Here is a 13752-nt window from a genome sequence, read left to right as displayed (position 1 = left end):
TTTTGTTTTCACTATATTGAATAGTGTGGTACATAGTCTCCTTTCAAGTTACCCATTTAGCTATGGCTTAATGTTTAAAATTTAGTATTATCTAGTTTATGTTTTATTCTATCATATTTGAACCCCCAAAGAATTTAAGTATGTTGACAATAGAAAAAAATGATTTATTAGGCAATCAGGTGCACTCTTTACATTTGGCCTCACATTTCATATTTTATGATTAATTTACTAATGTTTGATCTATGAAGGATTGGTTCTAAACTTGTACATTATTTACTTTCATCGTGACTTGTGTTCCTAGAAATATATATCAATTACCCTTCTAAATGCATCAAACATTGCCATTTAGGAATATTTGTATAGTGTGATTGTTGTATACCTCTTATCGTATTCCTAATCCATACTTGGAATAGATACAATAATATGTCACACAAAACCACATCATAACAAGCTCCTATGTTGAGCCTCAATAGTTTTCTTCTAAAGTATCTCATATTACTACCATGGCTATTCAATCCTATATAAGTACGACCACTTCATCCACATTAACCAAATATATTTCACTATTTTTATAGACATAATTTTTTTAGTACTTACTACTATTTATTATCCAATGGCTTAAAAATCACATATTAAGGTTTGATTCTTAGACTAAAAGTTTTAAATCATCAAAGTTAGCTTAGTTTTTCCAAACTTAATATTTTACTTAACATGTGATGTTTAAGATTGACCATTTATTATTTAGATATGACCTCCATCATACACCCCATAGTCTTAGATTTCCTCTATCGGGCCTATCATGTGCTTGAATTTTTTTCTTCCTTCCACTAATTTAAAATAAAAGGACTATGAAGTCAATTTGAACACATTTTTTGGATTCAATGGATTTCATTCTAGAGCCTCATTTTAAGGGTGTTTAGAGCTACTGATGACATAGTTGGAATAACCTCTTATTCATTCATTTTGTTTGAATTCTTGACTAACATGAGAGTTTCCTCATGTTGTTTCTTCCCATTAATATTAAAAGAAAAATATTAGTTTCCTAGTTTTGGAATTTGACATAAATTAGAAAAATATTATGTTAAGAAATTGCTTTGAAAATAAAAAACCACTTTGAATATGAAGACTTGTACAAAATTTTAAATCATTGATTTTGGTATATATATTTCATGTTGGTAACATGTTTTCATTCTTTGTACATCACATTATATATATATATATATATATATATATATATATATATATATATATATATATATATATATATATATATATATATATATATATATATATATATATATATATATATATATATATATATATATATATATATATATATATATATATATATATATATATATATATATATATATATATATATATATATATATATATATATATATATATATATTCCTAATCGATACTTGGAATAGATACAATAATATGTTACACAAAACAACATCATCATAACAAGCTCCTATGTTGAGCCTCAATAGTTTTCTTCTAAAGTATCTCATATTACTACCATGGCTATTCAATCCTATATAAGTACGACCACTTCATCCACATTAACCAAATATATTTCGCTATTTTTATAGACATAAAAATTTTAGTACTTACTACTATTTATTATCGAATGGCTTAAAAATCACATATTAAGGTTTGATTCTTAGACTAAAAGTTTTAAATCATCAAAGTTAGCTTAGTTTTTCCAAACTTAATATTTTCCTTAACATGTGATGTTTAAGATTGACCATTTATTATTTAGATATGACCTCCATCATACCTCCCATAGTCTTAGATTTCCTCTATCGGGCCTATCATGTGCTTGACTTTTTTCTTCCTTCCACTAATTTAAAATGAAAGGACTATGAAGTCAATTTGAACACATTTTATGGATTCAATGGATTTCATTCTTGAGCCTCATTTTAAGGGTGTTTAGAGCTACTCATGACATAGTTGGAATAACCTCTTATTCATTTATTTTGTTTGAATTCTTGACTAACATGAGAGTTTCCTCATGTTGTTTCTTCCCATTAATATTACAATAAAAATATTAGTTTCCTAGTTTAGGAATTTGACATAAATTAGAAAAATATTATGTTAAGAAATTGCTATGAAAAAAAAATCCACTTTGAATATGAAGACTTGTACAAAATTTTAAATCATTGATTTTGGTATATATATTTCATGTTGGTAACATGTTTTCATTCTTTATACATCACATTATGTGTTTGTGTGTGTGTGTGTGTGTGTGTGTGTGTGTGTGTGTGTGTGTTTGTGTGTGTGTGTGTGTGTGTGTGTAGACTAATGCTATTTCTTGAATTTGTTCTCTAAGTGTTTTTTTTTTTTTCTTTGCATATAATGACCTCTTAGGATTTTTTTTTAGATTTATCCTTGGAAAATTTTATTAGATAAAAATTCTCAGTTCTTCTAGAGATACCAATGCTTCATCTTGCGAGCTTTATAAATGACTTTTGAATCTTTAACACAATATTAAAAACAACCTTTTTTGGTAAAGTTTTCTAAAAATAGAGAACTAGGCTATTTCGTTGGATCAATTTCTTCTAGTTCTCTTAGGTCAAATATTCTCATAATGTTACTAGGATTTCAAAATGACATTCACTTGCTTTGATTTTTTCCTTTTGAACGTGGATGGTTCTATTTGGTGTAATTGTAATGAAGCTAAAATTAGTGTTGTTGGATGTAATAGTAAAGCCTTGGTTAATTTATTTTTTCCTTTGGCTATACATTTTTGTATTTGATAATTGGTTATCCATGTTTTTATAGAATACAATTGTTACTTTATGTGGAACTATGTTATTTATTGTATGGACTCTATAAATTTAGTTTCCCCTTTAACCACAAATGGAATTTGGATGTCTGATCTTGTTAATTGGTTTATTTTGATGTTTGATCTTGCTAGGTGACTTATGGCAACCTTTAGGATTTTATAAAAAAAATTTAGAAACACTAAAATATTGGTGACTCAATTTGGGAAAATCTTAAACAATTCCATTTTAAGAAAGAGTCAAGTAATTTGAAATTTTGATTTAGAATTAAAATTTATACAAAGTTTAATGTGAGCATATATAATATTATCATGTGTGAATTTGATAGTGGAAGTATGCTTACATAAAAGAATAACCTAAGGGTTCTCAAGATAAATGAAGATCGTTCCTCTACAAGAGAGATGAGATATGATTCTTATTTCTATCATTTCACTAATTTTATTGAAGTGAAATTGTTAGATATTGTAGGGAGTGGGGTAAATTTTAAGAAACCCCTCTCCACAAAAAGATATAAATTATTGGCGAATCTTTCATTATTTTTATTGGCAAATCTCTCATTTTTTTAATTTTAAATATTATTTACATAGACGATTATTTTGGAATCATAATTTTTTAGTAGAAAATATTGGTGAATCTCAATAATAAGAGGAAGTTCGCTAATCATCATGGAATATTACAAATCAAAATTGAACATGTTTTATCTCATGGAAATTATGAGGATAATTAGATAATATTTTAAATAAATAGTGAAAACTAAATATTGGTAATATATCCCTAAAGTAACTAATAATTATGATAATTATTGGTGAATTAATTTTTATTTTTTTGATATAGTATAATATTTAGGTGAATCAAATTTGGTCATGTATCGAATTTTGTGGCGAATCTTTGAGTTTAAAATATAAAAATTATTGAGCCATTTAAAATATTTTAGAACTCAATTTAATAAAAATGTGGCAATTTAGATTGCATTAAATCTTAAATTATTAGCCAAATTACTAGCAAAATATTTCTAAAATTCACAAAATTACAAATATTCACCAATAAAAAACACTCTAGTAGGGAGATCAAAGTCTCGTTAGGAAAATTTAGAGTAATATTTTAGATACTTCAATAAACTTTGATAACACTTTTTTTACAAATTCATTATTTTTCCTAGCATTTTGATTTTAGAAATAGTAGATTTAGGTTAGCTAGTAGGTTCAATTCCATCTAAATATTCTAGATAAAATATAAAATTGGTCTTTCCTATATGTGATTGCTCTCCAAAATAAATGTGGATCTAGTCTTTCTAAGGTAGTCGTAGTGAAGCTATGATTGTGTATAGCTTGTGGAGGTTGGAGAAATAATATTATATTTGTGAGATAGATGTTAGCTTCTATTTTTAAAACATCGATATTTCATGATTGTTCTTGGTAATTGATCTATTTTGTAGAATAAATTTTTTAACATTATATAAATTGTAACTTTTTGAACTTTATACAAATTATTTCCTTATAATTGAATTTTTCATGACTATAATCTTAATGTTAATAGCCCTTGTAAATATACTTTTAAACATAATCATACATGACATAGGTTAGATTCGGATTCCTAATCTCTTTATCATTATATTTGCTTCACCTCCTTAAAATTTATATGGATAAATAGTTTTTAACTTAATTTACAAATTTCTTATCATAAACATATTCGATTTTCCTTCTGTACAAGTTTGTAATCCATCTTACTAATGATTTAAAAAACATCATCCACATTAGACGTTTTATAACTTGCTTCTCCACTGGTTTGAAATAACACTAGTAAAAACGAAGCAATTTGTTGTCGTTATTAATGTAATGGTGGACCGATGGAGTAAACATAGTAAAGCAGAAGGAAAATTTGATCTGACGAGTTTGGAAGGACGGCCTGAGAAAATAATGGATTTTGCAAGTGGGGTCCATTTTCATATCGGTGTTTTACTACAAACAATTGGGAATCACATTATCTTCTCACTAAAGAAACCCAACTTAGACATGTTCCAACGCTGACACGTGATGATTCTAGGTGGTGACAAATAGAGCCTTGTCAATAGTAGAGACAAATACCACCAATGCACTATTGTAATCTTCTTGGTTTAACATGTTCTTAGAACATTTTGAAAAATTCATTGCTTGAATCTTTTGTTTTTAATATAAACCTGTTCCTCACCTTTAATCTAATATAGTTGCATTGGATTTTTTTCTATTTCTTAAACTGATGATATTATATTTTCTTATTCTTGAGTAGTATTTTTGAAAAAAAAAGTACTTCAATTTATTTTTTATTTTTCACAAATAAAAGTTGAATTTGTGACTATTTCAAAATTATTTATTATCTTAGTAGATTAGTAATGAATAGGAGCAATGGTGAAAGAGGTGTGATGAGAGACGGCAGTTTCCTAGTCCTATAGCTTTATGAGTTTGGCACACAACTATATATGTAGCTATACAATTTTATGTAAATACATGAATGAAAAATATTCTTCTTGATTTCTGATTTTCAAGTTGGTATCAGAGCTTTGAAGCTTGAATCATTTGTATCCCTTCATTGAACCGTGGTTGATTTAGATTCAAAAGTATTTGAGAGAAAATCTGTTCCCATTATTATTCAATTTGAAGGTTCATCATTCAAGGCAGGGATTACACTTGACAAAACAAACTATGATTTGTGGTCTCAAATCATGGAGATGCATATTGCTGAAAAGGAGAAACTCTCTTTCATTCATGGTAACTCACAACCACCTACCAGAAGGATGATGGATGTGAGAAATGGTATGCAGATAATCAAAAGATCAAAAGATGGCTATTGATATCTATGTCCCCAAAAATTATGAAGCGATACATTCACTTACCCACTACTCGAGATATTTAGAAAGCTCTTTCAAAGGCTTTTTATGATGGAGCAGATGAATTGCAGGTGTTTGTCTTGAATCAGAGGGATTTCTCTGCCAAATAGAATGGCATAACACTCTCTCTGTATTATGGAAAATTAACCGAGATTTTTGGTTAGTTGGATCATTGTGATAAAGTGATCATGGAAAGTGAGAATGATGTTGAATCTTACCGAAAATCAGTTCAGCACCAAAGGGTGCATATTTTTCTTGCTGGATTATATGGTGACTTCAAACAAGTTTGTGGTGAAATTTTGAGAAAGAATCCTATTCCCTAATTAGAAGCATGTTATGCATTGGTCCACCATGAATTTGTTTGACATACAACAATGATTGGAGAACTAGAAAAGACTAAAGTTTCAACCATGGTAACTCAAAACTAATCTAATTAGAATGGGCCTCCTCAAAACCAACCTAAGATCACTAATGGTGCTAATAAATCCACCTACAAATACACACATTGCAATCAAACAGGTCATACCAAAAGTCATTGCTTTGAACTTGTTAAGTATCTAGAATGGTGGGATCATAGCTATGATTCATGGAAGAAGAATTCCAAGAAGACCTCCAGTGCAACATTTGTTAAAACAAAGTGCAACGTTTGTTAAAACAAAGTGCAACATTTGTTAAAACAAAGATAGAGGATAATGTTGTTGGACAGATCTCGGCATTAGCATCAACGGTAGGTAATGGTGGTAAGTCTTTAAATATGTCTACATTTGTTTCTAACAGTGCATGGATAATTGATTCCGATGCTACAGATCATATGACGTTTGATTCTAGACAGGTCTCATCCCTTAAACCATCCTCACAAAAAATTGTTTCCACTGTCAATGGCTCTTCAGCCCTAGTGATGCAGGAGCATATTGCATGGGAAAATTATTGGAAAAAAAAAAAAAATTGAAAAAAAAAAAAATCTGGAGGAGAGAGAAAGTGACGAAAATTAGAGGAGAAATAATTAAAATAAAAAAAAAAAAGGAAAAAGGAGAAAAGAAAGGAAAAGAGAATTTTTATTTTCGAGGTGCATAGGTGGCATAATAGAAAAATAAAAAATAAATGGTTGTCATTCCATTTATCGAGGTGTGGGAAAAATTCTAGAAAGTTATGAATATTGTAGAAAGTTGTGGATATTGTAGAAGGTTATGGAAGTTGTAGAAGGTTGTGGATAAGTCATGCATGGGGTGGTAAGTGCCTATTTAAGCAAGGCATATGAGCATTTCTAATCAAGCTCAAGGAGAAGCTCGAGGACTAGAAGCTTGAGAAGGAGAAGCTCGAGAAGGAGTAGCTTGGAAAGTTGAAGCTTTGGAAGGTGAGAGCTTCAAGGTGTGAAAGAGAAGGAGGAAATGAAGAGCGAGTTTTCTTGAGTCTGTGGACAAAACACCGAATGTGAGGCAGTTTACAGTAGGATTGTGATGGAGTTGTGAGTGTGTAGATAGAGTGTCGAATGTAAGGCAGTTTACACTTGGATCTTGGATTAGGTTTGTGAGAAGAGCTAGTGACTGCGGTTTAGAAACAAGGAGGTTGCTTGGTGGCTTGCGAGCACAAGTTGAGATCTTAGAGGTTTCTACCAGAGTGTGGATCTGGACTAGCTTGGGTTTGGATTGGATCTTGAGAGATCTTGGAGAAATGTTATTGTAATTGCTAAGGATTTTCAAGTTTAATAAAATTTCTTGGGAAGCATTTATCTCTCTGTCTTCATATTGTTGCATTCTTGGTTGTGATTTGGTAAGGGTGGTGTGTCCCTTCGTCAGTGGTATCAGAGCGTACCATCATCAGTGGTATCAGAGCAGTACTTCGTTAGTGGTATCAGAGCAGGAGTTCTTGAGTGTACAAGCAAATCGCCAAAGTGTGAGGCAGTTTGTACCAGGACCTTGGTTGGGTGAAGTTTATCAGAGTAGGAGTTCCTAAGTGTACAAGCAGATCATCAAAGTGTGAGGCAATTTGTACCAAGACCTTGGTTGGGTGAAGTTTATTAGAGTGGGAGTTCCTGAGTGTGTAAACAGATCGCCAAAGCTGAGGCAGTTTGCACTAGGACCTTGGGAGGACATGCAAATTGATCGATTGATGCGGAGATGGAAGACTAGACTTGTTGAGGCATGATTGTGGAGAGCTGGTGGATTGCAAATCTATTGTCCTAGACCTATGATGTGGTTCCTGATTGTTCGTGCGAGGTGGCAGGTTGCAATCTAACTTGCAAACAATTTGGTTGTCACAAGGAGCATGGGAAGGAATTGTTGTAGAGGGTTTACGAAGATCTTGGGAGATGGCTCCAAGAGGATTGGACCCTAAGATGATTGCAAAAATCCATGATATAGTGGAGAGGAATTTTTCTAAGATGTTTTCTCGGTTGGATGCTAGATTGGCTGATCAAGCTAAGAAGGTCAAGGTGGAAGAGGTTGGTTTTGCTGATCAGTTTGTGGAGTCTGATGCAGAACCTGCAGAGCAACTAGAGGTTGTTGCTAAAGATATTCCTAACATTGTTGATGTTGGGACAGAGGTTGGTTTTCATGATCAGTTGGTTGATTTTGACATGGAGACTGTAGAGCATTTGGTTGTGGATGATCTAGTTGATGTTGGTGGTGACTTGACTGTTGCAAAGCACTTGGTCATGGATGATCCGGTTGTTGGAGGTGAGTTATGTATTGTAGAGCATCTTGTTGTAAGCAATGAGGTTTTTGGTGTTGAGAGTTTGGCATGTATTGATGGTGATCTACATGTTGGTGCTGATATGGAGTTTGTTGTTGTTGATGTGGGGTTTGTTGCTGCTAGTGTGGATTCACTAGTTGTTGATGTGAATGAAATTTTGTTGATTAAGCATTATGTGCAGTTTGTTCCTGGGAGTGAGCATGTTAATTGGATGGTTGAGATGCTGGTGTTTGACATATGGATGCAGATGTGGAAGATTTGCATGGTGGTTTTGTTGTCCCCGTTGAGGTGGAAACCTTTGGTGAAGATGAAGATGGTTGTAGAACTTTCTTTTTGGTGTCAAAGTGTGGGACACACTTTTCTATCTGTCGGGGGAATCTGATGCAAGAGCATCTTGCATGGGAAAATTATTGGAAAAAAAAATTGGGGAAAAAAAAAAAAAACTAGAGGAGAGAGAAAGTGATGAAAATTAGAGGAGAAATAATTTTAAAAAAATAAAAAAAGGGAAAAAGGAGAAAATAAAAGAAAAGAGGATTTTTATTTTTGAAGTGCATAGGTGGCATAATAGAAAAAATAAAAAATAAATGGTTGTCATTCCATTTATCGAGGTGTGTGGGAAGAATTCTAGAAGGTTATGAATATTGTAGAAAGTTGTGGATATTGTAGAAGGTTATGGAAGTTGTAGAAGGTTGTGGATATTGTGTAGGTGGAATTCTAGAAGGTTGTCGATAAGTCATGCATGGGGTGGTAAGTGCCTATTTAAGAAAGGCATATGAGCATTTCTAATCAAGCTCAAGGAGAAGCTCGAGGAGTAGAAGCTTGAGAAGGAGAATCTCGAGAAGGAGTAGCTTGGGAAGTTGAAGCTTTGGAAGGTAAAAGCTTCAAGGTATGAAGGCTTCAAGGTGTGAAAGAGAAGGAGGAAATGAAGAGTGATTTTTCCTGAGTCTGTGGACAAAACGCTGAATGTGAGGTAGTTTATAGTAGGATTGTGATGGAGTTGTGAGTGTGTAGACAGAGCGCCGAATGTGAGGCAGTTTACACTTGGATCTTGTATTAGGGTTGTGAGAAGAGCTAGTGACTGCAATTTAGAAACAAGGAGGTTGCTTGGTGGCTTGCAAGCACAAGTTGAGATCTCAGAGGTTTCTACCAGAGTGTGGATCTGGACTAGCTTGGGTTTGGATTGGATCTTGAGAGATCTTGTAGAAATGTTATTGTAATTTCTAAGGATTTTCAAGTTTAATAAAATTTCTTGGGAAGCATTTATCTCTCTCTGTCTTCATATTGTTGCATTCTTGGTTGTGATTTGGTAAGGGTGGTGTGGCCCTTCGTCAGTGGTATCAAAGCGTACCGTCATCAGTGGTATCAGAGCAGTACTTCGTCACCTAGTTATTTGAGAAGGATCCTTACCTCTCACTGATACTTTGAATTTAGATTCTATTTTAATGGTTTTGTCTTTGGATTGCAATTTGTTGTCAGTTTCCCAAATCGCCACCACTTTACTTTGTGTTTTAATTTTTTGGTTTGATTTTTGTGTGTTTAATGACATCCAATTGAGGCAAATGATTAATTGTGGTGTTAGGTGAGGGAAGCTATATTACTTGGACTTGGTGTCAAAGAGTTCAGAAAAGTTGCGTCAAGCTCTAGCGATGGATGGCTCAAAGGGGGACAAGCAAAAATCTAAAATCTGGTTATGGCATTGACGTCTAGGGCATGCTTCCTTTGGTTACCTAAAGAAATTATTTTTTAGTTTATTTGCAAAATTTGTTGTTTCTAGCTTCTAGTGTGAAGTTTGTGAACTTGCAAAAAGCCATCATGCTTCTTTTCCATTAACTTTGAATAAAAGTCTAGTTCCATTTATGATCATACATTCTAATGTTTGGGATCTATCCAAAGTCGTTATCTTGGGAGGATCATGTTGGTTTGTTACTTTTATTGATGATTGTACTAGGATGACTTGGGTATGCTTAATGAAGTCTAAAAGTGATGTGAACTTGTTATTTCAAAAAATTTATAACATGATTCATACTTAGTACAATGCACAAGTTCAATTTCTTCATAGTGACAGTGGAGGTGAATATATGAGTTCTAAACTTCAGCAGTATTTGGAAGCACAGGAAAATATTCATCAAACTACTTGTTCCAATACACCTCAACAAAATGGGGTAGCCAAGAGAAAAAAACATCACTTGTTGGAGGTTGTCTTTGCTTCTCTAATTGAATCCCATATGCCATTATCCTATTGGGGTGAAGCACTTATCTATGTAGCATATTTGATCAACTGGATATCCTCTAGTACTATTGAAGATGTAGGTAGCTTAGACATCTTTGAAGATGAGGATAACACCTCTAAAGATTTGGATGTTCACATCCCTAAATATGTGTGTAGCTTGGAAATCTCTGAAGAAGGGGAACTCTTTGAAATTGTTAATCAAGAAGTAGGTGAAACTTTGGATCAAATTAGTGATGAGCACCCAGAAACTAAGGCCATGGGTCCACCTCCATCTGAGTCCCTCACACCACACCAATCCCTTACCAAGGATGTTCTTGAACCATCTAGAAAACAACTACCTCAACGTCTCACCAGAGGTATCCCTAAATCCACATATGAACTTGAACTTTATAGTAAAGTCAAATATCCTATGAGTCATTATGTGTCTAACCATTGTTTATCAGAATCAAAAAAGTCATTTGTAAATCAATTATCTGCTGTATCTATTCCTAATAATGTGTAGGAAGCCTTAGCTTATCCAAAGTGGAAAGCCGCTATGAATGAGGAGATGAAATCATTATAGGAAAGTAATACCTGAGAACTTGTTGACCATCCACCAGGAAAGAAACTAGTTGGATGTTGAAGGGTTAATACTATTAAGTACAAAGTAGATGGTACAATTGAACTCTTTAAGGCAAGACTAGTAGAAAAAGGGTACACCTAAACCTATGGGATTGTTTATACAGAGACATTTGCACCTATAGCTAAAATTAATACAATATGAGTCTTTCTGTCTCTAGCTAAAAACTTGGGTTGGCCTTTACAATAGTTTGATGTGAAGAAGGCCTTTCTACATGGAGAGTTGTCCAAAGAAGTCTACATGGAACTCCCACCCAACTGTATGATACCAGAAATACATAGTTTGAAGGTGTGTAGATTAAAGAAGTCACTATATGGGTTGAAAAAATCTTTGAAGGCATGGTTCGAAAGATTCACAAAGTCAATTAAAGCCTTTGATTACCATCAGAGCAATTTAGACCGTATTGTATTCATAAAGAATTAGCAGGGTAAAATCACTACACTTATTGTGCATGTGGATGATATGATAGTTATAAGAAATTATCTAAAGAAATGAGGGCTCTACAAGATTACTTGTTTGGAGAATTTGAAATGAAAGACCTCGGTCCCTTGAAATATTTCCTTAGGATTGAAGTGTCTCAATCTGATAAAGGGATATTTCTGTCTCAAAGAACGTATGCCTTAAACATGTTACGGGAAATTGGTATGTCAACATGTCAACCTGCTAATACACTTGTGGAAGAAGAATTGAAGTTATGTATTGAGTCTAATTAGGTACCAGTTGATAAAGGAAGATTCTAGAGACTTATAGGAAAATTGATGTACTTAGCACACATAAGGCTAGACCTTGCCTATGCATTAAGTATTGTTAGCCAATTTATGCATAATCCTAGAGAGCAATATATGAATGCAGTTATGTGCATTTTGAGGTATCTGAAGTCTACTCTTGGAAAAGGAATTTTATTCACTAAAAATGAGGATTATCAAAGTTTGGATGCATATATTAATGTTAACTGGGCTAGAGCAGTAGACGACATGCATTCTACTTCAGGTTATTTCACCATTGTAGGAGGTAATCTCATTACATAGAGAAGAAAAATATAGAATGTTGTTGCATGATCAAGTGCAAAGGTAGAATTTAGAGGTCTGGCACTTGGAGTGTGTGAAGCGTTGTGGCTAAGACTTCTCCTAAGAGATTTGGGCTATCCACCTAGCCAGCCAATTCAACTATATTGTGACAATAAAGCAACATGTGATATTGCTCATAATCTGGTTCAACATGATCGTACAAAGCATGTGGAGGTGGATAGATTCTTTATTAAGGAGAAGTTGGATGAGAAGATTCTAGAGCTACCTAAGATTCGATCAGAAGATCAACTAGTCGATATTCATACCAAAGCAATTTCAAGTCAAGTGTTCTTGAAGTTTTTGGGCAAGTTGGCCATGTGGGATATCTATGCACCAACTTGAGGGGGAGTATTGCAATATCAGACTGTTTCTAATATTGAATTGATTCTTTCCTAAATTAATTCTTTCATTTCTTATAATTGTTTCCTTTCCTATAGCTTCATGAGTTTGGTACACAAATATATATGTACTCATACAGTTTTATGTAAATAAATGAATGAAAAATATTCTTCTTGATTTTTGATTTTCAAGTCATAAGAGGTTATGCAACATGGCAATACAAATGTATATGGGGCTATCGAGGTTGTGTTGCTACCACTTCAAAAATGGAGAGATGTTAAAGATTGTGTAGGAGAAAGTAAGAGGAAGATGGGTGATGGAAAGGGTGGTTTTGATGATGTGGAAGTTATGTTTGGCATGTAGAGGCCGGGTTCCATTTCTAAATTCTCTGATTTTTTCATAAAAATGATGCATGATCATCCTTTGGAGTTCATTTTTTTCCTTTTCTACCAAGATTGAGTCTATTTAAGTCTTTGTTACTTTGTTAGTATAGTGGCATGCTCTAAAAGTTGTTCTACATGTTGCTTCTTCTTGTGGCCTTGTTGCAATTAGTGACATTTTTTCTTGTGGCTACTACTCAAAATCTAGATGAATTGGCTATGGGTGTTATTTAGCCGATAGGCTATCTGTGGGAACTTTGTTCCCGAAAATTAAATTTTCGATGGAAAATTTGCAAGTTGGTCGGAAAAGTTGTCAGTTTGGCTGGAAAATTGAAAAATTCTTCCCATTAATTATTTACCAGCCATTTTTTTAAATCTCCCTCCACTTTTAACTCTTGTTTTGATATTTATTAGTTGTTATCTCCACTTTTAACTATTGTTTTTCTTTTTCTATTTATTAGTTGTGATCTCCACATTAGCTCATGTTATGATCTATTCATTTAACGTTTGATTTTCAAAATTGATCTAGATTTTAGTTTTTAAATTTTAAATTTTTTTTTAATATTAGATTAATTTTTTCTTTAAGCATTATTTTTTAGTTTCTATAATTTATTTAGTCAATAGAATATTTGTTAGACATATTATATTTTTATATTTCTTTTATTAATTTTTCATAATAGTTTTTTTTTATGATTTTTTTAAATGATATTTGATAAATTTAATTTAAATAAATAATATTTATTAATCTATTTAAAATATTTTAATAAATAT

Source organism: Cupressus sempervirens, chromosome 5 (assembly GCF_028749045.1).
Source record: "Cupressus sempervirens isolate cs-2001-9-10 chromosome 5, ASM2874904v1, whole genome shotgun sequence".
Lineage (NCBI taxonomy): Eukaryota > Viridiplantae > Streptophyta > Pinopsida > Cupressales > Cupressaceae > Cupressus > Cupressus sempervirens.
This window is presented reverse-complemented; position numbering follows the sequence as displayed.